General features: G+C 39.4%; 21 non-coding genes across 21 annotated transcripts; all 21 read right to left on the bottom strand.

Moving 5' to 3' along the window:
• Nucleotides 1-70: 70 nt before the first annotated feature.
• LOC140028974 (5S ribosomal RNA) lies at nt 71-189 on the bottom strand. Its single transcript, XR_011832879.1, has one exon. It is a non-coding gene; the product is annotated as a 5S ribosomal RNA (ribosomal RNA).
• Nucleotides 190-1,324: 1,135 nt separating this feature from the next.
• Nucleotides 1,325-1,443, bottom strand: LOC140028972 (5S ribosomal RNA). Its single transcript, XR_011832877.1, has one exon. It is a non-coding gene; the product is annotated as a 5S ribosomal RNA (ribosomal RNA).
• Nucleotides 1,444-2,568: 1,125 nt separating this feature from the next.
• Nucleotides 2,569-2,687, bottom strand: LOC140028971 (5S ribosomal RNA). The gene has a single exon (XR_011832876.1). It is a non-coding gene; the product is annotated as a 5S ribosomal RNA (ribosomal RNA).
• Nucleotides 2,688-3,809: 1,122 nt separating this feature from the next.
• On the bottom strand, nt 3,810-3,928 carry LOC140030391 (5S ribosomal RNA). The gene has a single exon (XR_011834305.1). It is a non-coding gene; the product is annotated as a 5S ribosomal RNA (ribosomal RNA).
• A 1,135-nt stretch (nt 3,929-5,063) lies between these two features.
• Nucleotides 5,064-5,182, bottom strand: LOC140028970 (5S ribosomal RNA). The gene has a single exon (XR_011832875.1). It is a non-coding gene; the product is annotated as a 5S ribosomal RNA (ribosomal RNA).
• A 1,122-nt stretch (nt 5,183-6,304) lies between these two features.
• Nucleotides 6,305-6,423, bottom strand: LOC140030390 (5S ribosomal RNA). The gene has a single exon (XR_011834304.1). It is a non-coding gene; the product is annotated as a 5S ribosomal RNA (ribosomal RNA).
• Nucleotides 6,424-7,545: 1,122 nt separating this feature from the next.
• On the bottom strand, nt 7,546-7,664 carry LOC140030389 (5S ribosomal RNA). The gene has a single exon (XR_011834303.1). It is a non-coding gene; the product is annotated as a 5S ribosomal RNA (ribosomal RNA).
• A 1,114-nt stretch (nt 7,665-8,778) lies between these two features.
• Nucleotides 8,779-8,897, bottom strand: LOC140028969 (5S ribosomal RNA). The gene has a single exon (XR_011832874.1). It is a non-coding gene; the product is annotated as a 5S ribosomal RNA (ribosomal RNA).
• A 1,135-nt stretch (nt 8,898-10,032) lies between these two features.
• Nucleotides 10,033-10,151, bottom strand: LOC140028968 (5S ribosomal RNA). Its single transcript, XR_011832873.1, has one exon. It is a non-coding gene; the product is annotated as a 5S ribosomal RNA (ribosomal RNA).
• A 1,135-nt stretch (nt 10,152-11,286) lies between these two features.
• On the bottom strand, nt 11,287-11,405 carry LOC140030388 (5S ribosomal RNA). Its single transcript, XR_011834302.1, has one exon. It is a non-coding gene; the product is annotated as a 5S ribosomal RNA (ribosomal RNA).
• A 1,125-nt stretch (nt 11,406-12,530) lies between these two features.
• Nucleotides 12,531-12,649, bottom strand: LOC140028967 (5S ribosomal RNA). The gene has a single exon (XR_011832872.1). It is a non-coding gene; the product is annotated as a 5S ribosomal RNA (ribosomal RNA).
• Nucleotides 12,650-13,761: 1,112 nt separating this feature from the next.
• LOC140028966 (5S ribosomal RNA) lies at nt 13,762-13,880 on the bottom strand. The gene has a single exon (XR_011832871.1). It is a non-coding gene; the product is annotated as a 5S ribosomal RNA (ribosomal RNA).
• A 1,122-nt stretch (nt 13,881-15,002) lies between these two features.
• On the bottom strand, nt 15,003-15,121 carry LOC140030387 (5S ribosomal RNA). Its single transcript, XR_011834301.1, has one exon. It is a non-coding gene; the product is annotated as a 5S ribosomal RNA (ribosomal RNA).
• Nucleotides 15,122-16,257: 1,136 nt separating this feature from the next.
• On the bottom strand, nt 16,258-16,376 carry LOC140031521 (5S ribosomal RNA). The gene has a single exon (XR_011835443.1). It is a non-coding gene; the product is annotated as a 5S ribosomal RNA (ribosomal RNA).
• Nucleotides 16,377-17,498: 1,122 nt separating this feature from the next.
• On the bottom strand, nt 17,499-17,617 carry LOC140030386 (5S ribosomal RNA). Its single transcript, XR_011834300.1, has one exon. It is a non-coding gene; the product is annotated as a 5S ribosomal RNA (ribosomal RNA).
• A 1,125-nt stretch (nt 17,618-18,742) lies between these two features.
• Nucleotides 18,743-18,861, bottom strand: LOC140028965 (5S ribosomal RNA). Its single transcript, XR_011832870.1, has one exon. It is a non-coding gene; the product is annotated as a 5S ribosomal RNA (ribosomal RNA).
• Nucleotides 18,862-19,983: 1,122 nt separating this feature from the next.
• LOC140030385 (5S ribosomal RNA) lies at nt 19,984-20,102 on the bottom strand. Its single transcript, XR_011834299.1, has one exon. It is a non-coding gene; the product is annotated as a 5S ribosomal RNA (ribosomal RNA).
• Nucleotides 20,103-21,237: 1,135 nt separating this feature from the next.
• LOC140031519 (5S ribosomal RNA) lies at nt 21,238-21,356 on the bottom strand. The gene has a single exon (XR_011835441.1). It is a non-coding gene; the product is annotated as a 5S ribosomal RNA (ribosomal RNA).
• Nucleotides 21,357-22,478: 1,122 nt separating this feature from the next.
• On the bottom strand, nt 22,479-22,597 carry LOC140030384 (5S ribosomal RNA). Its single transcript, XR_011834298.1, has one exon. It is a non-coding gene; the product is annotated as a 5S ribosomal RNA (ribosomal RNA).
• A 1,122-nt stretch (nt 22,598-23,719) lies between these two features.
• On the bottom strand, nt 23,720-23,838 carry LOC140030383 (5S ribosomal RNA). Its single transcript, XR_011834297.1, has one exon. It is a non-coding gene; the product is annotated as a 5S ribosomal RNA (ribosomal RNA).
• Nucleotides 23,839-24,952: 1,114 nt separating this feature from the next.
• On the bottom strand, nt 24,953-25,071 carry LOC140028964 (5S ribosomal RNA). Its single transcript, XR_011832869.1, has one exon. It is a non-coding gene; the product is annotated as a 5S ribosomal RNA (ribosomal RNA).
• Nucleotides 25,072-25,285: the final 214 nt, after the last annotated feature.

The raw sequence follows: 25,285 nt of genomic DNA, 5'->3' as shown, positions 1-25,285 counted from the left end.
TTCCGACGGAGCTAAATTACTACAGGATAAAGAACGAATAGGAAATTTGGATTTCGAAACAAAAAAGAGAGGGGTGCAACACGAGGACTTCCCAGGGGGTCACCCATCCTAGTACTACTCTCGCCCAAGCACGCTTAACTTCGGAGTTCTGATGGGATCCGGTGCATTAGTGCTGGTATGATCGCACCCGCCATGTTCCTTTCGCTTTATTCTTTTAAACTACCCCGTCCTGCGAAGCAGTGTGGCTTTTCTAGACCGAAATTCATTTTAAGCGTCAATTCAAGCATTTTCCTCTTATCCTTTTATTTATTTACTTTATATTTTTTTTTGTTATTGATTTGCACCCTGTTTTTTTCCCTCATCCCGCAACTCTAAATTATCATGAAATCAATCCTTCACGCTTGCAGTTAGGGGTGGCAATTCGGGTCCAAATCAGGTTGGCGGGTCGGGTTCGGGTCAACAGACCCGCCAGAAAATCTGTTGACCCGAACCCCGACCCGCCAACCCGTGACGGGTCAGGTATGCTGACCCGAACCCGAAAATTTCAGGTTTACGGGGCGGCGGGTCGACCCGAAATGACCCGAAACTTAATTTTAATTTATTAATTTATCACTGTAATTTCTAATAAAATCAATTTCTCACAAAACTAATTACATAATCAAGTAATAAAAATTTAAATAAATGATTCCAAATCAAATCTAAAATAAATTAAACACCGTAAAAGTGTTTTATCCCAAGCAAAATATAAAATAAATTAAAACAATACAAAAGTGAAAAATAATATAATATATTATTTGTCCAAGTATAATAATTTCAACTTCACACAAATTAAATAAATTCGTTTAGGATTAAGTAATTAATGCCTTTGAAAAAAAGAATAACTTAGTTTAGTTAGATAAAATTATTTTTATGTTTATTAAATTATTTTTAATTCGTAAACGGGTCATATCGGGTCATATCAGGTCACCACGGGTTGACCCGAAATCGACCGGTTTTCTTTTCGGGTTCATCGGGTCCAACCCGATTCTGACCCGAATTCCCGAAACCTCAACCCAAACCCATTAATTTCGTGTTAGGTTCGTGTCGTGTTTTCAGGTCGTGTCGAAAATTGCCACCCCTAGTTGCGGTGATACATTTGCGCCGACAAATTTGAGCGACGATCCGGGCTTTGATCGAGCCGTACCGTTCCTGATTTGTCTCGCGCCTTCAGATCCTCCTTCACGCTTCGACAAGAAGCAAAATATTAAGCAATCGTTCCGACGGAGCTAAATTACTACAGGATAAAGAACGAATAGGAAATTTGGATTTCGAAACAAAAAAGAGAGGGGTGCAACACGAGGACTTCCCAGGGGGTCACCCATCCTAGTACTACTCTCGCCCAAGCACGCTTAACTTCGGAGTTCTGATGGGATCCGGTGCATTAGTGCTGGTATGATCGCACCCGCCATGTTCCTTTCGCTTTATTCTTTTAAACTACCCCGTCCTGCGAAGCAGTGTGGCTTTTCTAGACCGAAATTCATTTTAAGCGTCAATTCAAGCATTTTCCTCTTATCCTTTTATTTATTTACTTTATATTTTTTTTTGTTATTGATTTGCACCCTGTTTTTTTCCCTCATCCCGCAACTCTAAATTATCATGAAATCAATCCTTCACGCTTGCAGTTAGGGGTGGCAATTCGGGTCCAAATCAGGTTGGCGGGTCGGGTTCGGGTCAACAGACCCGCCAGAAAATCTGTTGACCCGAACCCCGACCCGCCAACCCGTGACGGGTCAGGTATGCTGACCCGAACCCGAAAATTTCAGGTTTACGGGGCGGCGGGTCGACCCGAAATGACCCGAAACTTAATTTTAATTTATTAATTTATCACTGTAATTTCTAATAAAATCAATTTCTCACAAAACTAATTACATAATCAAGTAATAAAAATTTAAATAAATGATTCCAAATCAAATCTAAAATAAATTAAACACCGTAAAAGTGTTTTATCCCAAGCAAAATATAAAATAAATTAAAACAATACAAAAGTGAAAAATAATATAATATATTATTTGTCCAAGTATAATAATTTCAACTTCACACAAATTAAATAAATTCGTTTAGGATTAAGTAATTAATGCCTTTGAAAAAAAGAATAACTTAGTTTAGTTAGATAAAATTATTTTTATGTTTATTAAATTATTTTTAATTCGTAAACGGGTCATATCAGGTCACCACGGGTTGACCCGAAATCGACCGGTTTTCTTTTCGGGTTCATCGGGTCCAACCCGATTCTGACCCGAATTCCCGAAACCTCAACCCAAACCCATTAATTTCGTGTTAGGTTCGTGTCGTGTTTTCAGGTCGTGTCGAAAATTGCCACCCCTAGTTGCGGTGATACATTTGCGCCGACAAATTTGAGCGACGATCCGGGCTTTGATCGAGCCGTACCGTTCCTGATTTGTCTCGCGCCTTCAGATCCTCCTTCACGCTTCGACAAGAAGCAAAATATTAAGCAATCGTTCCGACGGAGCTAAATTACTACAGGATAAAGAACGAATAGGAAATTTGGATTTCGAAACAAAAAAGAGAGGGGTGCAACACGAGGACTTCCCAGGGGGTCACCCATCCTAGTACTACTCTCGCCCAAGCACGCTTAACTTCGGAGTTCTGATGGGATCCGGTGCATTAGTGCTGGTATGATCGCACCCGCCATGTTCCTTTCGCGTTATTCTTTTAAACTACCCCGTCCTGCGAAGCAGTGTGGCTTTTCTAGACCGAAATTCATTTTAAGCGTCAATTCAAGCATTTTCCTCTTATCCTTTTATTTATTTACTTTATATTTTTTTTTGTTATTGATTTGCACCCTGTTTTTTTCCCTCATCCCGCAACTCTAAATTATCATGAAATCAATCCTTCACGCTTGCAGTTAGGGGTGGCAATTCGGGTCCAAATCAGGTTGGCGGGTCGGGTTCGGGTCAACAGACCCGCCAGAAAATCTGTTGACCCGAACCCCGACCCGCCAACCCGTGACGGGTCAGGTATGCTGACCCGAACCCGAAAATTTCAGGTTTACGGGGCGGCGGGTCGACCCGAAATGACCCGAAACTTAATTTTAATTTATTAATTTATCACTGTAATTTCTAATAAAATCAATTTCTCACAAAACTAATTACATAATCAAGTAATAAAAATTTAAATAAATGATTCCAAATCAAATCTAAAATAAATTAAACACCGTAAAAGTGTTTTATCCCAAGCAAAATATAAAATAAATTAAAACAATACAAAAGTGAAAAATAATATAATATATTATTTGTCCAAGTATAATAATTTCAACTTCACACAAATTAAATAAATTCGTTTAGGATTAAGTAATTAATGCCTTTGAAAAAAAGAATAACTTAGTTTAGTTAGATAAAATTATTTTTATGTTTATTAAATTATTTTTAATTCGTAAACGGGTCATATCAGGTCATATCAGGTCACCACGGGTTGGCCCGAAATCGACCGGTTTTCTTTTCGGGTTCATCGGGTCCAACCCGATTCTGACCCGAATTCCCGAAACCTCAACCCAAACCCATTAATTTCGTGTTAGGTTCGTGTCGTGTCGAAAATTGCCACCCCTAGTTGCGGTGATACATTTGCGCCGACAAATTTGAGCGACGATCCGGGCTTTGATCGAGCCGTACCGTTCCTGATTTGTCTCGCGCCTTCAGATCCTCCTTCACGCTTTGACAAGAAGCAAAATATTAAGCAATCGTTCCGACGGAGCTAAATTACTACAGGATAAAGAACGAATAGGAAATTTGGATTTCGAAACAAAAAAGAAAGGGGTGCAACACGAGGACTTCCCAGGGGGTCACCCATCCTAGTACTACTCTCGCCCAAGCACGCTTAACTTCGGAGTTCTGATGGGATCCGGTGCATTAATGCTGGTATGATCGCACCCGCCATGTTCCTTTCGCTTTATTCTTTTAAACTACCCCGTCCTGCGAAGCAGTGTGGCTTTTCTAGACCGAAATTCATTTTAAGCGTCAATTCAAGCATTTTCCTCTTATCCTTTTATTTATTTACTTTATATTTTTTTTTGTTATGGATTTGCACCCTGTTTTTTTCCCTCATCCCGCAACTCTAAATTATCATGAAATCAATCCTTCACGCTTGCAGTTAGGGGTGGCAATTCGGGTCCAAATCAGGTTGGCGGGTCGGGTTCGGGTCAACAGACCCGCCAGAAAATCTGTTGACCCGAACCCCGACCCGCCAACCCGTGACGGGTCAGGTATGCTGACCCGAACCCGAAAATTTCAGGTTTACGGGGTGGCGGGTCGACCCGAAATGACCCGAAACTTAATTTTAATTTATTAATTTATCACTGTAATTTCTAATAAAATCAATTTCTCACAAAACTAATTACATAATCAAGTAATAAAAATTCAAATAAATGATTCCAAATCAAATCTAAAATAAATTAAACACCGTAAAAGTGTTTTATCCCAAGCAAAATATAAAATAAATTAAAACAATACAAAAGTGAAAAATAATATAATATATTATTTGTCCAAGTATAATAATTTCAACTTCACACAAATTAAATAAATTCGTTTAGGATTAAGTAATTAATGCCTTTGAAAAAAAGAATAACTTAGTTTAGTTAGATAAAATTATTTTTATGTTTATTAAATTATTTTTAATTCGTAAACGGGTCATATCGGGTCATATCAGGTCACCACGGGTTGACCCGAAATCGACCGGTTTTCTTTTCGGGTTCATCGGGTCCAACCCGATTCTGACCCGAATTCCCGAAACCTCAACCCAAACCCATTAATTTCGTGTTAGGTTCGTGTCGTGTTTTCAGGTCGTGTCGAAAATTGCCACCCCTAGTTGCGGTGATACATTTGCGCCGACAAATTTGAGCGACGATCCGGGCTTTGATCGAGCCGTACCGTTCCTGATTTGTCTCGCGCCTTCAGATCCTCCTTCACGCTTCGACAAGAAGCAAAATATTAAGCAATCGTTCCGACGGAGCTAAATTACTACAGGATAAAGAACGAATAGGAAATTTGGATTTCGAAACAAAAAAGAGAGGGGTGCAACACGAGGACTTCCCAGGGGGTCACCCATCCTAGTACTACTCTCGCCCAAGCACGCTTAACTTCGGAGTTCTGATGGGATCCGGTGCATTAGTGCTGGTATGATCGCACCCGCCATGTTCCTTTCGCTTTATTCTTTTAAACTACCCCGTCCTGCGAAGCAGTGTGGCTTTTCTAGACCGAAATTCATTTTAAGCGTCAATTCAAGCATTTTCCTCTTATCCTTTTATTTATTTACTTTATATTTTTTTTTGTTATTGATTTGCACCCTGTTTTTTTCCCTCATCCCGCAACTCTAAATTATCATGAAATCAATCCTTCACGCTTGCAGTTAGGGGTGGCAATTCGGGTCCAAATCAGGTTGGCGGGTCGGGTTCGGGTCAACAGACCCGCCAGAAAATCTGTTGACCCGAACCCCGACCCGCCAACCCGTGACGGGTCAGGTATGCTGACCCGAACCCGAAAATTTCAGGTTTACGGGGCGGCGGGTCGACCCGAAATGACCCGAAACTTAATTTTAATTTATTAATTTATCACTGTAATTTCTAATAAAATCAATTTCTCACAAAACTAATTACATAATCAAGTAATAAAAATTTAAATAAATGATTCCAAATCAAATCTAAAATAAATTAAACACCGTAAAAGTGTTTTATCCCAAGCAAAATATAAAATAAATTAAAACAATACAAAAGTGAAAAATAATATAATATATTATTTGTCCAAGTATAATAATTTCAACTTCACACAAATTAAATAAATTCGTTTAGGATTAAGTAATTAATGCCTTTGAAAAAAAGAATAACTTAGTTTAGTTAGATAAAATTATTTTTATGTTTATTAAATTATTTTTAATTCGTAAACGGGTCATATCGGGTCATATCAGGTCACCACGGGTTGGCCCGAAATCGACCGGTTTTCTTTTCGGGTTCATCGGGTCCAACCCGATTCTGACCCGAATTCCCGAAACCTCAACCCAAACCCATTAATTTCGTGTTAGGTTCGTGTCGTGTCGAAAATTGCCACCCCTAGTTGCGGTGATACATTTGCGCCGACAAATTTGAGCGACGATCCGGGCTTTGATCGAGCCGTACCGTTCCTGATTTGTCTCGCGCCTTCAGATCCTCCTTCACGCTTCGACAAGAAGCAAAATATTAAGCAATCGTTCCGACGGAGCTAAATTACTACAGGATAAAGAACGAATAGGAAATTTGGATTTCGAAACAAAAAAGAAAGGGGTGCAACACGAGGACTTCCCAGGGGGTCACCCATCCTAGTACTACTCTCGCCCAAGCACGCTTAACTTCGGAGTTCTGATGGGATCCGGTGCATTAATGCTGGTATGATCGCACCCGCCATGTTCCTTTCGCTTTATTCTTTTAAACTACACCGTCCTGCGAAGCAGTGTGGCTTTTCTAGACCGAAATTCATTTTAAGCGTCAATTCAAGCATTTTCCTCTTATCCTTTTATTTATTTACTTTATATTTTTTTTTGTTATTGATTTGCACCCTGTTTTTTTCCCTCATCCCGCAACTCTAAATTATCATGAAATCAATCCTTCACGCTTGCAGTTAGGGGTGGCAATTCGGGTCCAAATCAGGTTGGCGGGTCGGGTTCGGGTCAACAGACCCGCCAGAAAATCTGTTGACCCGAACCCCGACCCGCCAACCCGTGACGGGTCAGGTATGCTGACCCGAACCCGAAAATTTCAGGTTTACGGGGCGGCGGGTCGACCCGAAATGACCCGAAACTTAATTTTAATTTATTAATTTATCACTGTAATTTCTAATAAAATCAATTTCTCACAAAACTAATTACATAATCAAGTAATAAAAATTTAAATAAATGATTCCAAATCAAATCTAAAATAAATTAAACACCGTAAAAGTGTTTTATCCCAAGCAAAATATAAAATAAATTAAAACAATACAAAAGTGAAAAATAATATAATATATTATTTGTCCAAGTATAATAATTTCAACTTCACACAAATTAAATAAATTCGTTTAGGATTAAGTAATTAATGCCTTTGAAAAAAAGAATAACTTAGTTTAGTTAGATAAAATTATTTTTATGTTTATTAAATTATTTTTAATTCGTAAACGGGTCATATCGGGTCATATCAGGTCACCACGGGTTGGCCCGAAATCGACCGGTTTTCTTTTCGGGTTCATCGGGTCCAACCCGATTCTGACCCGAATTCCCGAAACCTCAACCCAAACCCATTAATTTCGTGTTAGGTTCGTGTCGTGTCGAAAATTGCCACCCCTAGTTGCGGTGATACATTTGCGCCGACAAATTTGAGCGACGATCCGGGCTTTGATCGAGCCGTACCGTTCCTGATTTGTCTCGCGCCTTCAGATCCTCCTTCACGCTTTGACAAGAAGCAAAATATTAAGCAATCGTTCCGACGGAGCTAAATTACTACAGGATAAAGAACGAATAGGAAATTTGGATTTCGAAACAAAAAAGAAAGGGGTGCAACACGAGGACTTCCCAGGGGGTCACCCATCCTAGTACTACTCTCGCCCAAGCACGCTTAACTTCGGAGTTCTGATGGGATCCGGTGCATTAATGCTGGTATGATCGCACCCGCCATGTTCCTTTCGCTTTATTCTTTTAAACTACCCCGTCCTGCGAAGCAGTGTGGCTTTTCTAGACCGAAATTCATTTTAAGCGTCAATTCAAGCATTTTCCTCTTATCCTTTTATTTATTTACTTTATATTTTTTTTTGTTATTGATTTGCACCCTGTTTTTTTCCCTCATCCCGCAACTCTAAATTATCATGAAATCAATCCTTCACGCTTGCAGTTAGGGGTGGCAATTCGGGTCCAAATCAGGTTGGCGGGTCGGGTTCGGGTCAACAGACCCGCCAGAAAATCTGTTGACCCGAACCCCGACCCGCCAACCCGTGACGGGTCAGGTATGCTGACCCGAACCCGAAAATTTCAGGTTTACGGGGCGGCGGGTCGACCCGAAATGACCCGAAACTTAATTTTAATTTATTAATTTATCACTGTAATTTCTAATAAAATCAATTTCTCACAAAACTAATTACATAATCAAGTAATAAAAATTTAAATAAATGATTCCAAATCAAATCTAAAATAAATTAAACACCGTAAAAGTGTTTTATCCCAAGCAAAATATAAAATAAATTAAAACAATACAAAAGTGAAAAATAATATAATATATTATTTGTCCAAGTATAATAATTTCAACTTCACACAAATTAAATAAATTCGTTTAGGATTAAGTAATTAATGCCTTTGAAAAAAAGAATAACTTAGTTTAGTTAGATAAAATTATTTTTATGTTTATTAAATTATTTTTAATTCGTAAACGGGTCATATCAGGTCACCACGGGTTGACCCGAAATCGACCGGTTTTCTTTTCGGGTTCATTGGGTCCAACCCGAATTCCCGAAACCTCAACCCAAACCCATTAATTTCGTGTTAGGTTCGTGTCGTGTTTTCAGGTCGTGTCGAAAATTGCCACCCCTAGTTGCGGTGATACATTTGCGCCGACAAATTTGAGCGACGATCCGGGCTTTGATCGAGCCGTACCGTTCCTGATTTGTCTCGCGCCTTCAGATCCTCCTTCACGCTTCGACAAGAAGCAAAATATTAAGCAATCGTTCCGACGGAGCTAAATTACTACAGGATAAAGAACGAATAGGAAATTTGGATTTCGAAACAAAAAAGAGAGGGGTGCAACACGAGGACTTCCCAGGGGGTCACCCATCCTAGTACTACTCTCGCCCAAGCACGCTTAACTTCGGAGTTCTGATGGGATCCGGTGCATTAGTGCTGGTATGATCGCACCCGCCATGTTCCTTTCGCTTTATTCTTTTAAACTACCCCGTCCTGCGAAGCAGTGTGGCTTTTCTAGACCGAAATTCATTTTAAGCGTCAATTCAAGCATTTTCCTCTTATCCTTTTATTTATTTACTTTATATTTTTTTTTGTTATTGATTTGCACCCTGTTTTTTTCCCTCATCCCGCAACTCTAAATTATCATGAAATCAATCCTTCACGCTTGCAGTTAGGGGTGGCAATTCGGGTCCAAATCAGGTTGGCGGGTCGGGTTCGGGTCAACAGACCCGCCAGAAAATCTGTTGACCCGAACCCCGACCCGCCAACCCGTGACGGGTCAGGTATGCTGACCCGAACCCGAAAATTTCAGGTTTACGGGGCGGCGGGTCGACCCGAAATGACCCGAAACTTAATTTTAATTTATTAATTTATCACTGTAATTTCTAATAAAATCAATTTCTCACAAAACTAATTACATAATCAAGTAATAAAAATTTAAATAAATGATTCCAAATCAAATCTAAAATAAATTAAACACCGTAAAAGTGTTTTATCCCAAGCAAAATATAAAATAAATTAAAACAATACAAAAGTGAAAAATAATATAATATATTATTTGTCCAAGTATAATAATTTCAACTTCACACAAATTAAATAAATTCGTTTAGGATTAAGTAATTAATGCCTTTGAAAAAAAGAATAACTTAGTTTAGTTAGATAAAATTATTTTTATGTTTATTAAATTATTTTTAATTCGTAAACGGGTCATATCGGGTCATATCAGGTCACCACGGGTTGACCCGAAATCGACCGGTTTTCTTTTCGGGTTCATCGGGTCCAACCCGATTCTGACCCGAATTCCCGAAACCTCAACCCAAACCCATTAATTTCGTGTTAGGTTCGTGTCGTGTTTTCAGGTCGTGTCGAAAATTGCCACCCCTAGTTGCGGTGATACATTTGCGCCGACAAATTTGAGCGACGATCCGGGCTTTGATCGAGCCGTACCGTTCCTGATTTGTCTCGCGCCTTCAGATCCTCCTTCACGCTTCGACAAGAAGCAAAATATTAAGCAATCGTTCCGACGGAGCTAAATTACTACAGGATAAAGAACGAATAGGAAATTTGGATTTCGAAACAAAAAAGAGAGGGGTGCAACACGAGGACTTCCCAGGGGGTCACCCATCCTAGTACTACTCTCGCCCAAGCACGCTTAACTTCGGAGTTCTGATGGGATCCGGTGCATTAGTGCTGGTATGATCGCACCCGCCATGTTCCTTTCGCTTTATTCTTTTAAACTACCCCGTCCTGCGAAGCAGTGTGGCTTTTCTAGACCGAAATTCATTTTAAGCGTCAATTCAAGCATTTTCCTCTTATCCTTTTATTTATTTACTTTATATTTTTTTTTGTTATTGATTTGCACCCTGTTTTTTTCCCTCATCCCGCAACTCTAAATTATCATGAAATCAATCCTTCACGCTTGCAGTTAGGGGTGGCAATTCGGGTCCAAATCAGGTTGGCGGGTCGGGTTCGGGTCAACAGACCCGCCAGAAAATCTGTTGACCCGAACCCCGACCCGCCAACCCGTGACGGGTCAGGTATGCTGACCCGAAACCGAAAATTTCAGGTTTACGGGGCGGCGGGTCGACCCGAAATGACCCGAAACTTAATTTTAATTTATTAATTTATCACTGTAATTTCTAATAAAATCAATTTCTCACAAAACTAATTACATAATCAAGTAATAAAAATTTAAATAAATGATTCCAAATCAAATCTAAAATAAATTAAACACCGTAAAAGTGTTTTATCCCAAGCAAAATATAAAATAAATTAAAACAATACAAAAGTGAAAAATAATATAATATATTATTTGTCCAAGTATAATAATTTCAACTTCACACAAATTAAATAAATTCGTTTAGGATTAAGTAATTAATGCCTTTGAAAAAAAGAATAACTTAGTTTAGTTAGATAAAATTATTTTTATGTTTATTAAATTATTTTTAATTCGTAAACGGGTCATATCGGGTCATATCAGGTCACCACGGGTTGACCCGAAATCGACCGGTTTTCTTTTCGGGTTCATCGGGTCCAACCCGATTCTGACCCGAATTCCCGAAACCTCAACCCAAACCCATTAATTTCGTGTTAGGTTCGTGTCGTGTTTTCAGGTCGTGTCGAAAATTGCCACCCCTAGTTGCGGTGATACATTTGCGCCGACAAATTTGAGCGACGATCCGGGCTTTGATCGAGCCGTACCGTTCCTGATTTGTCTCGCGCCTTCAGATCCTCCTTCACGCTTCGACAAGAAGCAAAATATTAAGCAATCGTTCCGACGGAGCTAAATTACTACAGGATAAAGAACGAATAGGAAATTTGGATTTCGAAACAAAAAAGAAAGGGGTGCAACACGAGGACTTCCCAGGGGGTCACCCATCCTAGTACTACTCTCGCCCAAGCACGCTTAACTTCGGAGTTCTGATGGGATCCGGTGCATTAATGCTGGTATGATCGCACCCGCCATGTTCCTTTCGCTTTATTCTTTTAAACTACCCCGTCCTGCGAAGCAGTGTGGCTTTTCTAGACCGAAATTCATTTTAAGCGTCAATTCAAGCATTTTCCTCTTATCCTTTTATTTATTTACTTTATATTTTTTTTTGTTATTGATTTGCACCCTGTTTTTTTCCCTCATCCCGCAACTCTAAATTATCATGAAATCAATCCTTCACGCTTGCAGTTAGGGGTGGCAATTCGGGTCCAAATCAGGTTGGCGGGTCGGGTTCGGGTCAACAGACCCGCCAGAAAATCTGTTGACCCGAACCCCGACCCGCCAACCCGTGACGGGTCAGGTATGCTGACCCGAACCCGAAAATTTCAGGTTTACGGGGCGGCGGGTCGACCCGAAATGACCCGAAACTTAATTTTAATTTATTAATTTATCACTGTAATTTCTAATAAAATCAATTTCTCACAAAACTAATTACATAATCAAGTAATAAAAATTTAAATAAATGATTCCAAATCAAATCTAAAATAAATTAAACACCGTAAAAGTGTTTTATCCCAAGCAAAATATAAAATAAATTAAAACAATGCAAAAGTGAAAAATAATATAATATATTATTTGTCCAAGTATAATAATTTCAACTTCACACAAATTAAATAAATTCGTTTAGGATTAAGTAATTAATGCCTTTGAAAAAAAGAATAACTTAGTTTAGTTAGATAAAATTATTTTTATGTTTATTAAATTATTTTTAATTCGTAAACGGGTCATATCAGGTCACCACGGGTTGACCCGAAATCGACCGGTTTTCTTTTCGGGTTCATCGGGTCCAACCCGATTCTGACCCGAATTCCCGAAACCTCAACCCAAACCCATTAATTTCGTGTTAGGTTCGTGTCGTGTTTTCAGGTCGTGTCGAAAATTGCCACCCCTAGTTGCGGTGATACATTTGCGCCGACAAATTTGAGCGACGATCCGGGCTTTGATCGAGCCGTACCGTTCCTGATTTGTCTCGCGCCTTCAGATCCTCCTTCACGCTTCGACAAGAAGCAAAATATTAATCAATCGTTCCGACGGAGCTAAATTACTACAGGATAAAGAACGAATAGGAAATTTGGATTTCGAAACAAAAAAGAGAGGGGTGCAACACGAGGACTTCCCAGGGGGTCACCCATCCTAGTACTACTCTCGCCCAAGCACGCTTAACTTCGGAGTTCTGATGGGATCCGGTGCATTAGTGCTGGTATGATCGCACCCGCCATGTTCCTTTCGCGTTATTCTTTTAAACTACCCCGTCCTGCGAAGCAGTGTGGCTTTTCTAGACCGAAATTCATTTTAAGCGTCAATTCAAGCATTTTCCTCTTATCCTTTTATTTATTTACTTTATATTTTTTTTTGTTATTGATTTGCACCCTGTTTTTTTCCCTCATCCCGCAACTCTAAATTATCATGAAATCAATCCTTCACGCTTGCAGTTAGGGGTGGCAATTCGGGTCCAAATCAGGTTGGCGGGTCGGGTTCGGGTCAACAGACCCGCCAGAAAATCTGTTGACCCGAACCCCGACCCGCCAACCCGTGACGGGTCAGGTATGCTGACCCGAACCCGAAAATTTCAGGTTTACGGGGCGGCGGGTCGACCCGAAATGACCCGAAACTTAATTTTAATTTATTAATTTATCACTGTAATTTCTAATAAAATCAATTTCTCACAAAACTAATTACATAATCAAGTAATAAAAATTTAAATAAATGATTCCAAATCAAATCTAAAATAAATTAAACACCGTAAAAGTGTTTTATCCCAAGCAAAATATAAAATAAATTAAAACAATACAAAAGTGAAAAATAATATAATATATTATTTGTCCAAGTATAATAATTTCAACTTCACACAAATTAAATAAATTCGTTTAGGATTAAGTAATTAATGCCTTTGAAAAAAAGAATAACTTAGTTTAGTTAGATAAAATTATTTTTATGTTTATTAAATTATTTTTAATTCGTAAACGGGTCATATCAGGTCACCACGGGTTGACCCGAAATCGACCGGTTTTCTTTTCGGGTTCATCGGGTCCAACCCGATTCTGACCCGAATTCCCGAAACCTCAACCCAAACCCATTAATTTCGTGTTAGGTTCGTGTCGTGTCGAAAATTGCCACCCCTAGTTGCGGTGATACATTTGCGCCGACAAATTTGAGCGACGATCCGGGCTTTGATCGAGCCGTACCGTTCCTGATTTGTCTCGCGCCTTCAGATCCTCCTTCACGCTTCGACAAGAAGCAAAATATTAAGCAATCGTTCCGACGGAGCTAAATTACTACAGGATAAAGAACGAATAGGAAATTTGGATTTCGAAACAAAAAAGAGAGGGGTGCAACACGAGGACTTCCCAGGGGGTCACCCATCCTAGTACTACTCTCGCCCAAGCACGCTTAACTTCGGAGTTCTGATGGGATCCGGTGCATTAGTGCTGGTATGATCGCACCCGCCATGTTCCTTTCGCGTTATTCTTTTAAACTACCCCGTCCTGCGAAGCAGTGTGGCTTTTCTAGACCGAAATTCATTTTAAGCGTCAATTCAAGCATTTTCCTCTTATCCTTTTATTTATTTACTTTATATTTTTTTTTGTTATTGATTTGCACCCTGTTTTTTTCCCTCATCCCGCAACTCTAAATTATCATGAAATCAATCCTTCACGCTTGCAGTTAGGGGTGGCAATTCGGGTCCAAATCAGGTTGGCGGGTCGGGTTCGGGTCAACAGACCCGCCAGAAAATCTGTTGACCCGAACCCCGACCCGCCAACCCGTGACGGGTCAGGTATGCTGACCCGAACCCGAAAATTTCAGGTTTACGGGGCGGCGGGTCGACCCGAAATGACCCGAAACTTAATTTTAATTTATTAATTTATCACTGTAATTTCTAATAAAATCAATTTCTCACAAAACTAATTACATAATCAAGTAATAAAAATTTAAATAAATGATTCCAAATCAAATCTAAAATAAATTAAACACCGTAAAAGTGTTTTATCCCAAGCAAAATATAAAATAAATTAAAACAATACAAAAGTGAAAAATAATATAATATATTATTTGTCCAAGTATAATAATTTCAACTTCACACAAATTAAATAAATTCGTTTAGGATTAAGTAATTAATGCCTTTGAAAAAAAGAATAACTTAGTTTAGTTAGATAAAATTATTTTTATGTTTATTAAATTATTTTTAATTCGTAAACGGGTCATATCGGGTCATATCAGGTCACCACGGGTTGGCCCGAAATCGACCGGTTTTCTTTTCGGGTTCATCGGGTCCAACCCGATTCTGACCCGAATTCCCGAAACCTCAACCCAAACCCATTAATTTCGTGTTAGGTTCGTGTCGTGTCGAAAATTGCCACCCCTAGTTGCGGTGATACATTTGCGCCGACAAATTTGAGCGACGATCCGGGCTTTGATCGAGCCGTACCGTTCCTGATTTGTCTCGCGCCTTCAGATCCTCCTTCACGCTTTGACAAGAAGCAAAATATTAAGCAATCGTTCCGACGGAGCTAAATTACTACAGGATAAAGAACGAATAGGAAATTTGGATTTCGAAACAAAAAAGAAAGGGGTGCAACACGAGGACTTCCCAGGGGGTCACCCATCCTAGTACTACTCTCGCCCAAGCACGCTTAACTTCGGAGTTCTGATGGGATCCGGTGCATTAATGCTGGTATGATCGCACCCGCCATGTTCCTTTCGCTTTATTCTTTTAAACTACCCCGTCCTGCGAAGCAGTGTGGCTTTTCTAGACCGAAATTCATTTTAAGCGTCAATTCAAGCATTTTCCTCTTATCCTTTTATTTATTTACTTTATATTTTTTTTTGTTATGGATTTGCACCCTGTTTTTTTCCCTCATCCCGCAACTCTAAATTATCATGAAATCAATCCTTCACGCTTGCAGTTAGGGGTGGCAATTCGGGTCCAAATCAGGTTGGCGGGTCGGGTTCGGGTCAACAGACCCGCCAGAAAATCTGTTGACCCGAACCCCGACCCGCCAACCCGTGACGGGTCAGGTATGCTGACCCGAACCCGAAAATTTCAGGTTTACGGGGGTGGCGGGTCGACCCGAAATGACCCGAAACTTAATTTTAATTTATTAATTTATCACTGTAATTTCTAATAAAATCAATTTCTCACAAAACTAATTACATAATCAAGTAATAAAAATTCAAATAAATGATTCCAAATCAAATCTAAAATAAATTAAACACCGTAAAAGTGTTTTATCCCAAGCAAAATATAAAATAAATTAAAACAATACAAAAGTGAAAAATAATATAATATATTATTTGTCCAAGTATAATAATTTCAACTTCACACAAATTAAATAAATTCGTTTAGGATTAAGTAATTAATGCCTTTGAAAAAAAGAATAACTTAGTTTAGTTAGATAAAATTATTTTTATGTTTATTAAATTATTTTTAATTCGTAAACGGGTCATATCGGGTCATATCAGGTCACCACGGGTTGACCCGAAATCGACCGGTTTTCTTTTCGGGTTCATCGGGTCCAACCCGATTCTGACCCGAATTCCCGAAACCTCAACCCAAACCCATTAATTTCGTGTTAGGTTCGTGTCGTGTTTTCAGGTCGTGTCGAAAATTGCCACCCCTAGTTGCGGTGATACATTTGCGCCGACAAATTTGAGCGACGATCCGGGCTTTGATCGAGGCGTATCGTTCCTGATTTGTCTCGCGCCTTCAGATCCTCCTTCACGCTTCGACAAGAAGCAAAATATTAAGCAATCGTTCCGACGGAGCTAAATTACTACAGGATAAAGAACGAATAGGAAATTTGGATTTCGAAACAAAAAAGAGAGGGATGCAACACGAGGACATCCCAGGGGGTCACCCATCCTAGTACTACTCTCGCCCAAGCACGCTTAACTTCGGAGTTCTGATGGGATCCGGTGCATTAGTGCTGGTATGATCGCACCCGCCATGTTCCTTTCGCTTTATTCTTTTAAACTACACCGTCCTGCGAAGCAGTGTGGCTTTTCTAGACCGAAATTCATTTTAAGCGTCAATTCAAGCATTTTCCTCTTATCCTTTTATTTATTTACTTTATATTTTTTTTTGTTATTGATTTGCACCCTGTTTTTTTCCCTCATCCCGCAACTCTAAATTATCATGAAATCAATCCTTCACGCTTGCAGTTAGGGGTGGCAATTCGGGTCCAAATCAGGTTGGCGGGTCGGGTTCGGGTCAACAGACCCGCCAGAAAATCTGTTGACCCGAACCCCGACCCGCCAACCCGTGACGGGTCAGGTATGCTGACCCGAACCCGAAAATTTCAGGTTTACGGGGCGGCGGGTCGACCCGAAATGACCCGAAACTTAATTTTAATTTATTAATTTATCACTGTAATTTCTAATAAAATCAATTTCTCACAAAACTAATTACATAATCAAGTAATAAAAATTTAAATAAATGATTCCAAATCAAATCTAAAATAAATTAAACACCGTAAAAGTGTTTTATCCCAAGCAAAATATAAAATAAATTAAAACAATACAAAAGTGAAAAATAATATAATATATTATTTGTCCAAGTATAATAATTTCAACTTCACACAAATTAAATAAATTCGTTTAGGATTAAGTAATTAATGCCTTTGAAAAAAAGAATAACTTAGTTTAGTTAGATAAAATTATTTTTATGTTTATTAAATTATTTTTAATTCGTAAACGGGTCATATCGGGTCATATCAGGTCACCACGGGTTGGCCCGAAATCGACCGGTTTTCTTTTCGGGTTCATCGGGTCCAACCCGATTCTGACCCGAATTCCCGAAACCTCAACCCAAACCCATTAATTTCGTGTTAGGTTCGTGTCGTGTCGAAAATTGCCACCCCTAGTTGCGGTGATACATTTGCGCCGACAAATTTGAGCGACGATCCGGGCTTTGATCGAGCCGTACCGTTCCTGATTTGTCTCGCGCCTTCAGATCCTCCTTCACGCTTCGACAAGAAGCAAAATATTAAGCAATCGTTCCGACGGAGCTAAATTACTACAGGATAAAGAACGAATAGGAAATTTGGATTTCGAAACAAAAAAGAAAGGGGTGCAACACGAGGACTTCCCAGGGGGTCACCCATCCTAGTACTACTCTCGCCCAAGCACGCTTAACTTCGGAGTTCTGATGGGATCCGGTGCATTAATGCTGGTATGATCGCACCCGCCATGTTCCTTTCGCTTTATTCTTTTAAACTACCCCGTCCTGCGAAGCAGTGTGGCTTTTCTAGACCGAAATTCATTTTAAGCGTCAATTCAAGCATTTTCCTCTTATCCTTTTATTTATTTACTTTATATTTTTTTTTGTTATTGATTTGCACCCTGTTTTTTTCCCTCATCCCGCAACTCTAAATTATCATGAAATCAATCCTTCACGCTTGCAGTTAGGGGTGGCAATTCGGGTCCAAATCAGGTTGGCGGGTCGGGTTCGGGTCAACAGACCCGCCAGAAAATCTGTTGACCCGAACCCCGACCCGCCAACCCGTGACGGGTCAGGTATGCTGACCCGAACCCGAAAATTTCAGGTTTACGGGGCGGCGGGTCGACCCGAAATGACCCGAAACTTAATTTTAATTTATTAATTTATCACTGTAATTTCTAATAAAATCAATTTCTCACAAAACTAATTACATAATCAAGTAATAAAAATTTAAATAAATGATTCCAAATCAAATCTAAAATAAATTAAACACCGTAAAAGTGTTTTATCCCAAGCAAAATATAAAATAAATTAAAACAATGCAAAAGTGAAAAATAATATAATATATTATTTGTCCAAGTATAATAATTTCAACTTCACACAAATTAAATAAATTCGTTTAGGATTAAGTAATTAATGCCTTTGAAAAAAAGAATAACTTAGTTTAGTTAGATAAAATTATTTTTATGTTTATTAAATTATTTTTAATTCGTAAACGGGTCATATCAGGTCACCACGGGTTGACCCGAAATCGACCGGTTTTCTTTTCGGGTTCATCGGGTCCAACCCGATTCTGACCCGAATTCCCGAAACCTCAACCCAAACCCATTAATTTCGTGTTAGGTTCGTGTCGTGTTTTCAGGTCGTGTCGAAAATTGCCACCCCTAGTTGCGGTGATACATTTGCGCCGACAAATTTGAGCGACGATCCGGGCTTTGATCGAGCCGTACCGTTCCTGATTTGTCTCGCGCCTTCAGATCCTCCTTCACGCTTCGACAAGAAGCAAAATATTAAGCAATCGTTCCGACGGAGCTAAATTACTACAGGATAAAGAACGAATAGGAAATTTGGATTTCGAAACAAAAAAGAGAGGGGTGCAACACGAGGACTTCCCAGGGGGTCACCCATCCTAGTACTACTCTCGCCCAAGCACGCTTAACTTCGGAGTTCTGATGGGATCCGGTGCATTAGTGCTGGTATGATCGCACCCGCCATGTTCCTTTCGCGTTATTCTTTTAAACTACCCCGTCCTGCGAAGCAGTGTGGCTTTTCTAGACCGAAATTCATTTTAAGCGTCAATTCAAGCATTTTCCTCTTATCCTTTTATTTATTTACTTTATATTTTTTTTTGTTATTGATTTGCACCCTGTTTTTTTCCCTCATCCCGCAACTCTAAATTATCATGAAATCAATCCTTCACGCTTGCAGTTAGGGGTGGCAATTCGGGTCCAAATCAGGTTGGCGGGTCGGGTTCGGGTCAACAGACCCGCCAGAAAATCTGTTGACCCGAACCCCGACCCGCCAACCCGTGACGGGTCAGGTATGCTGACCCGAACCCGAAAATTTCAGGTTTACGGGGCGGCGGGTCGACCCGAAATGACCCGAAACTTAATTTTAATTTATTAATTTATCACTGTAATTTCTAATAAAATCAATTTCTCACAAAACTAATTACATAATCAAGTAATAAAAATTTAAATAAATGATTCCAAATCAAATCTAAAATAAATTAAACACCGTAAAAGTGTTTTATCCCAAGCAAAATATAAAATAAATTAAAACAATACAAAAGTGAAAAATAATATAATATATTATTTGTCCAAGTATAATAATTTCAACTTCACACAAATTAAATAAATTCGTTTAGGATTAAGTAATTAATGCCTTTGAAAAAAAGAATAACTTAGTTTAGTTAGATAAAATTATTTTTATGTTTATTAAATTATTTTTAATTCGTAAACGGGTCATATCGGGTCATATCAGGTCACCACGGGTTGGCCCGAAATCGACCGGTTTTCTTTTCGGGTTCATCGGGTCCAACCCGATTCTGACCCGAATTCCCGAAACCTCAACCCAAACCCATTAATTTCGTGTTAGGTTCGTGTCGTGTCGAAAATTGCCACCCCTAGTTGCGGTGATACATTTGCGCCGACAAATTTGAGCGACGATCCGGGCTTTGATCGAGCCGTACCGTTCCTGATTTGTCTCGCGCCTTCAGATCCTCCTTCACGCTTTGACAAGAAGCAAAATATTAAGCAATCGTTCCGACGGAGCTAAATTACTACAGGATAAAGAACGAATAGGAAATTTGGATTTCGAAACAAAAAAGAAAGGGGTGCAACACGAGGACTTCCCAGGGGGTCACCCATCCTAGTACTACTCTCGCCCAAGCACGCTTAACTTCGGAGTTCTGATGGGATCCGGTGCATTAATGCTGGTATGATCGCACCCGCCATGTTCCTTTCGCTTTATTCTTTTAAACTACCCCGTCCTGCGAAGCAGTGTGGCTTTTCTAGACCGAAATTCATTTTAAGCGTCAATTCAAGCATTTTCCTCTTATCCTTTTATTTATTTACTTTATATTTTTTTTTGTTATGGATTTGCACCCTGTTTTTTTCCCTCATCCCGCAACTCTAAATTATCATGAAATCAATCCTTCACGCTTGCAGTTAGGGGTGGCAATTCGGGTCCAAATCAGGTTGGCGGGTCGGGTTCGGGTCAACAGACCCGCCAGAAAATCTGTTGACCCGAACCCCGACCCGCCAACCCGTGACGGGTCAGGTATGCTGACCCGAACCCGAAAATTTCAGGTTTACGGGGTGGCGGGTCGACCCGAAATGACCCGAAACTTAATTTTAATTTATTAATTTATCACTGTAATTTCTAATAAAATCAATTTCTCACAAAACTAATTACATAATCAAGTAATAAAAATTCAAATAAATGATTCCAAATCAAATCTAAAATAAATTAAACACCGTAAAAGTGTTTTATCCCAAGCAAAATATAAAATAAATTAAAACAATACAAAAGTGAAAAATAATATAATATATTATTTGTCCAAGTATAATAATTTCAACTTCACACAAATTAAATAAATTCGTTTAGGATTAAGTAATTAATGCCTTTGAAAAAAAGAATAACTTAGTTTAGTTAGATAAAATTATTTTTATGTTTATTAAATTATTTTTAATTCGTAAACGGGTCATATCGGGTCATATCAGGTCACCACGGGTTGACCCGAAATCGACCGGTTTTCTTTTCGGGTTCATCGGGTCCAACCCGATTCTGACCCGAATTCCCGAAACCTCAACCCAAACCCATTAATTTCGTGTTAGGTTCGTGTCGTGTTTTCAGGTCGTGTCGAAAATTGCCACCCCTAGTTGCGGTGATACATTTGCGCCGACAAATTTGAGCGACGATCCGGGCTTTGATCGAGGCGTACCGTTCCTGATTTGTCTCGCGCCTTCAGATCCTCCTTCACGCTTCGACAAGAAGCAAAATATTAAGCAATCGTTCCGACGGAGCTAAATTACTACAGGATAAAGAACGAATAGGAAATTTGGATTTCGAAACAAAAAAGAGAGGGATGCAACACGAGGACATCCCAGGGGGTCACCCATCCTAGTACTACTCTCGCCCAAGCACGCTTAACTTCGGAGTTCTGATGGGATCCGGTGCATTAGTGCTGGTATGATCGCACCCGCCATGTTCCTTTCGCTTTATTCTTTTAAACTACACCGTCCTGCGAAGCAGTGTGGCTTTTCTAGACCGAAATTCATTTTAAGCGTCAATTCAAGCATTTTCCTCTTATCCTTTTATTTATTTACTTTATATTTTTTTTTGTTATTGATTTGCACCCTGTTTTTTTCCCTCATCCCGCAACTCTAAATTATCATGAAATCAATCCTTCACGCTTGCAGTTAGGGGTGGCAATTCGGGTCCAAATCAGGTTGGCGGGTCGGGTTCGGGTCAACAGACCCGCCAGAAAATCTGTTGACCCGAACCCCGACCCGCCAACCCGTGACGGGTCAGGTATGCTGACCCGAACCCGAAAATTTCAGGTTTACGGGGCGGCGGGTCGACCCGAAATGACCCGAAACTTAATTTTAATTTATTAATTTATCACTGTAATTTCTAATAAAATCAATTTCTCACAAAACTAATTACATAATCAAGTAATAAAAATTTAAATAAATGATTCCAAATCAAATCTAAAATAAATTAAACACCGTAAAAGTGTTTTATCCCAAGCAAAATATAAAATAAATTAAAACAATACAAAAGTGAAAAATAATATAATATATTATTTGTCCAAGTATAATAATTTCAACTTCACACAAATTAAATAAATTCGTTTAGGATTAAGTAATTAATGCCTTTGAAAAAAAGAATAACTTAGTTTAGTTAGATAAAATTATTTTTATGTTTATTAAATTATTTTTAATTCGTAAACGGGTCATATCGGGTCATATCAGGTCACCACGGGTTGGCCCGAAATCGACCGGTTTTCTTTTCGGGTTCATCGGGTCCAACCCGATTCTGACCCGAATTCCCGAAACCTCAACCCAAACCCATTAATTTCGTGTTAGGTTCGTGTCGTGTCGAAAATTGCCACCCCTAGTTGCGGTGATACATTTGCGCCGACAAATTTGAGCGACGATCCGGGCTTTGATCGAGCCGTACCGTTCCTGATTTGTCTCGCGCCTTCAGATCCTCCTTCACGCTTCGACAAGAAGCAAAATATTAAGCAATCGTTCCGACGGAGCTAAATTACTACAGGATAAAGAACGAATAGGAAATTTGGATTTCGAAACAAAAAAGAAAGGGGTGCAACACGAGGACTTCCCAGGGGGTCACCCATCCTAGTACTACTCTCGCCCAAGCACGCTTAACTTCGGAGTTCTGATGGGATCCGGTGCATTAATGCTGGTATGATCGCACCCGCCATGTTCCTTTCGCTTTATTCTTTTAAACTACACCGTCCTGCGAAGCAGTGTGGCTTTTCTAGACCGAAATTCATTTTAAGCGTCAATTCAAGCATTTTCCTCTTATCCTTTTATTTATTTACTTTATATTTTTTTTTGTTATTGATTTGCACCCTGTTTTTTTCCCTCATCCCGCAACTCTAAATTATCATGAAATCAATCCTTCACGCTTGCAGTTAGGGGTGGCAATTCGGGTCCAAATCAGGTTGGCGGGTCGGGTTCGGGTCAACAGACCCGCCAGAAAATCTGTTGACCCGAACCCCGACCCGCCAACCCGTGACGGGTCAGGTATGCTGACCCGAACCCGAAAATTTCAGGTTTACGGGGCGGCGGGTCGACCCGAAATGACCCGAAACTTAATTTTAATTTATTAATTTATCACTGTAATTTCTAATAAAATCAATTTCTCACAAAACTAATTACATAATCAAGTAATAAAAATTTAAATAAATGATTCCAAATCAAATCTAAAATAAATTAAACACCGTAAAAGTGTTTTATCCCAAGCAAAATATAAAATAAATTAAAACAATACAAAAGTGAAAAATAATATAATATATTATTTGTCCAAGTATAATAATTTCAACTTCACACAAATTAAATAAATTCGTTTAGGATTAAGTAATTAATGCCTTTGAAAAAAAGAATAACTTAGTTTAGTTAGATAAAATTATTTTTATGTTTATTAAATTATTTTTAATTCGTAAACGGGTCATATCGGGTCATATCAGGTCACCACGGGTTGGCCCGAAATCGACCGGTTTTCTTTTCGGGTTCATCGGGTCCAACCCGATTCTGACCCGAATTCCCGAAACCTCAACCCAAACCCATTAATTTCGTGTTAGGTTCGTGTCGTGTCGAAAATTGCCACCCCTAGTTGCGGTGATACATTTGCGCCGACAAATTTGAGCGACGATCCGGGCTTTGATCGAGCCGTACCGTTCCTGATTTGTCTCGCGCCTTCAGATCCTCCTTCACGCTTTGACAAGAAGCAAAATATTAAGCAATCGTTCCGACGGAGCTAAATTACTACAGGATAAAGAACGAATAGGAAATTTGGATTTCGAAACAAAAAAGAAAGGGGTGCAACACGAGGACTTCCCAGGGGGTCACCCATCCTAGTACTACTCTCGCCCAAGCACGCTTAACTTCGGAGTTCTGATGGGATCCGGTGCATTAATGCTGGTATGATCGCACCCGCCATGTTCCTTTCGCTTTATTCTTTTAAACTACCCCGTCCTGCGAAGCAGTGTGGCTTTTCTAGACCGAAATTCATTTTAAGCGTCAATTCAAGCATTTTCCTCTTATCCTTTTATTTATTTACTTTATATTTTTTTTTGTTATTGATTTGCACCCTGTTTTTTTCCCTCATCCCGCAACTCTAAATTATCATGAAATCAATCCTTCACGCTTGCAGTTAGGGGTGGCAATTCGGGTCCAAATCAGGTTGGCGGGTCGGGTTCGGGTCAACAGACCCGCCAGAAAATCTGTTGACCCGAACCCCGACCCGCCAACCCGTGACGGGTCAGGTATGCTGACCCGAACCCGAAAATTTCAGGTTTACGGGGCGGCGGGTCGACCCGAAATGACCCGAAACTTAATTTTAATTTATTAATTTATCACTGTAATTTCTAATAAAATCAATTTCTCACAAAACTAATTACATAATCAAGTAATAAAAATTTAAATAAATGATTCCAAATCAAATCTAAAATAAATTAAACACCGTAAAAGTGTTTTATCCCAAGCAAAATATAAAATAAATTAAAACAATACAAAAGTGAAAAATAATATAATATATTATTTGTCCAAGTATAATAATTTCAACTTCACACAAATTAAATAAATTCGTTTAGGATTAAGTAATTAATGCCTTTGAAAAAAAGAATAACTTAGTTTAGTTAGATAAAATTATTTTTATGTTTATTAAATTATTTTTAATTCGTAAACGGGTCATATCAGGTCACCACGGGTTGACCCGAAATCGACCGGTTTTCTTTTCGGGTTCATTGGGTCCAACCCGAATTCCCGAAACCTCAACCCAAACCCATTAATTTCGTGTTAGGTTCGTGTCGTGTTTTCAGGTCGTGTCGAAAATTGCCACCCCTAGTTGCGGTGATACATTTGCGCCGACAAATTTGAGCGACGATCCGGGCTTTGATCGAGCCGTACCGTTCCTGATTTGTCTCGCGCCTTCAGATCCTCCTTCACGCTTCGACAAGAAGCAAAATATTAAGCAATCGTTCCGACGGAGCTAAATTACTACAGGATAAAGAACGAATAGGAAATTTGGATTTCGAAACAAAAAAGAGAGGGGTGCAACACGAGGACTTCCCAGGGGGTCACCCATCCTAGTACTACTCTCGCCCAAGCACGCTTAACTTCGGAGTTCTGATGGGATCCGGTGCATTAGTGCTGGTATGATCGCACCCGCCATGTTCCTTTCGCTTTATTCTTTTAAACTACCCCGTCCTGCGAAGCAGTGTGGCTTTTCTAGACCGAAATTCATTTTAAGCGTCAATTCAAGCATTTTCCTCTTATCCTTTTATTTATTTACTTTATATTTTTTTTTGTTATTGATTTGCACCCTGTTTTTTTCCCTCATCCCGCAACTCTAAATTATCATGAAATCAATCCTTCACGCTT

The sequence above is a fragment of the Coffea arabica genome, chromosome 11e, assembly GCF_036785885.1.
Source record: "Coffea arabica cultivar ET-39 chromosome 11e, Coffea Arabica ET-39 HiFi, whole genome shotgun sequence".
Taxonomy (NCBI): Eukaryota; Viridiplantae; Streptophyta; class Magnoliopsida; order Gentianales; family Rubiaceae; genus Coffea; species Coffea arabica.
Note: the sequence above shows the minus strand (reverse complement) of the source record. Positions and strands in the feature narration are given on the sequence as shown.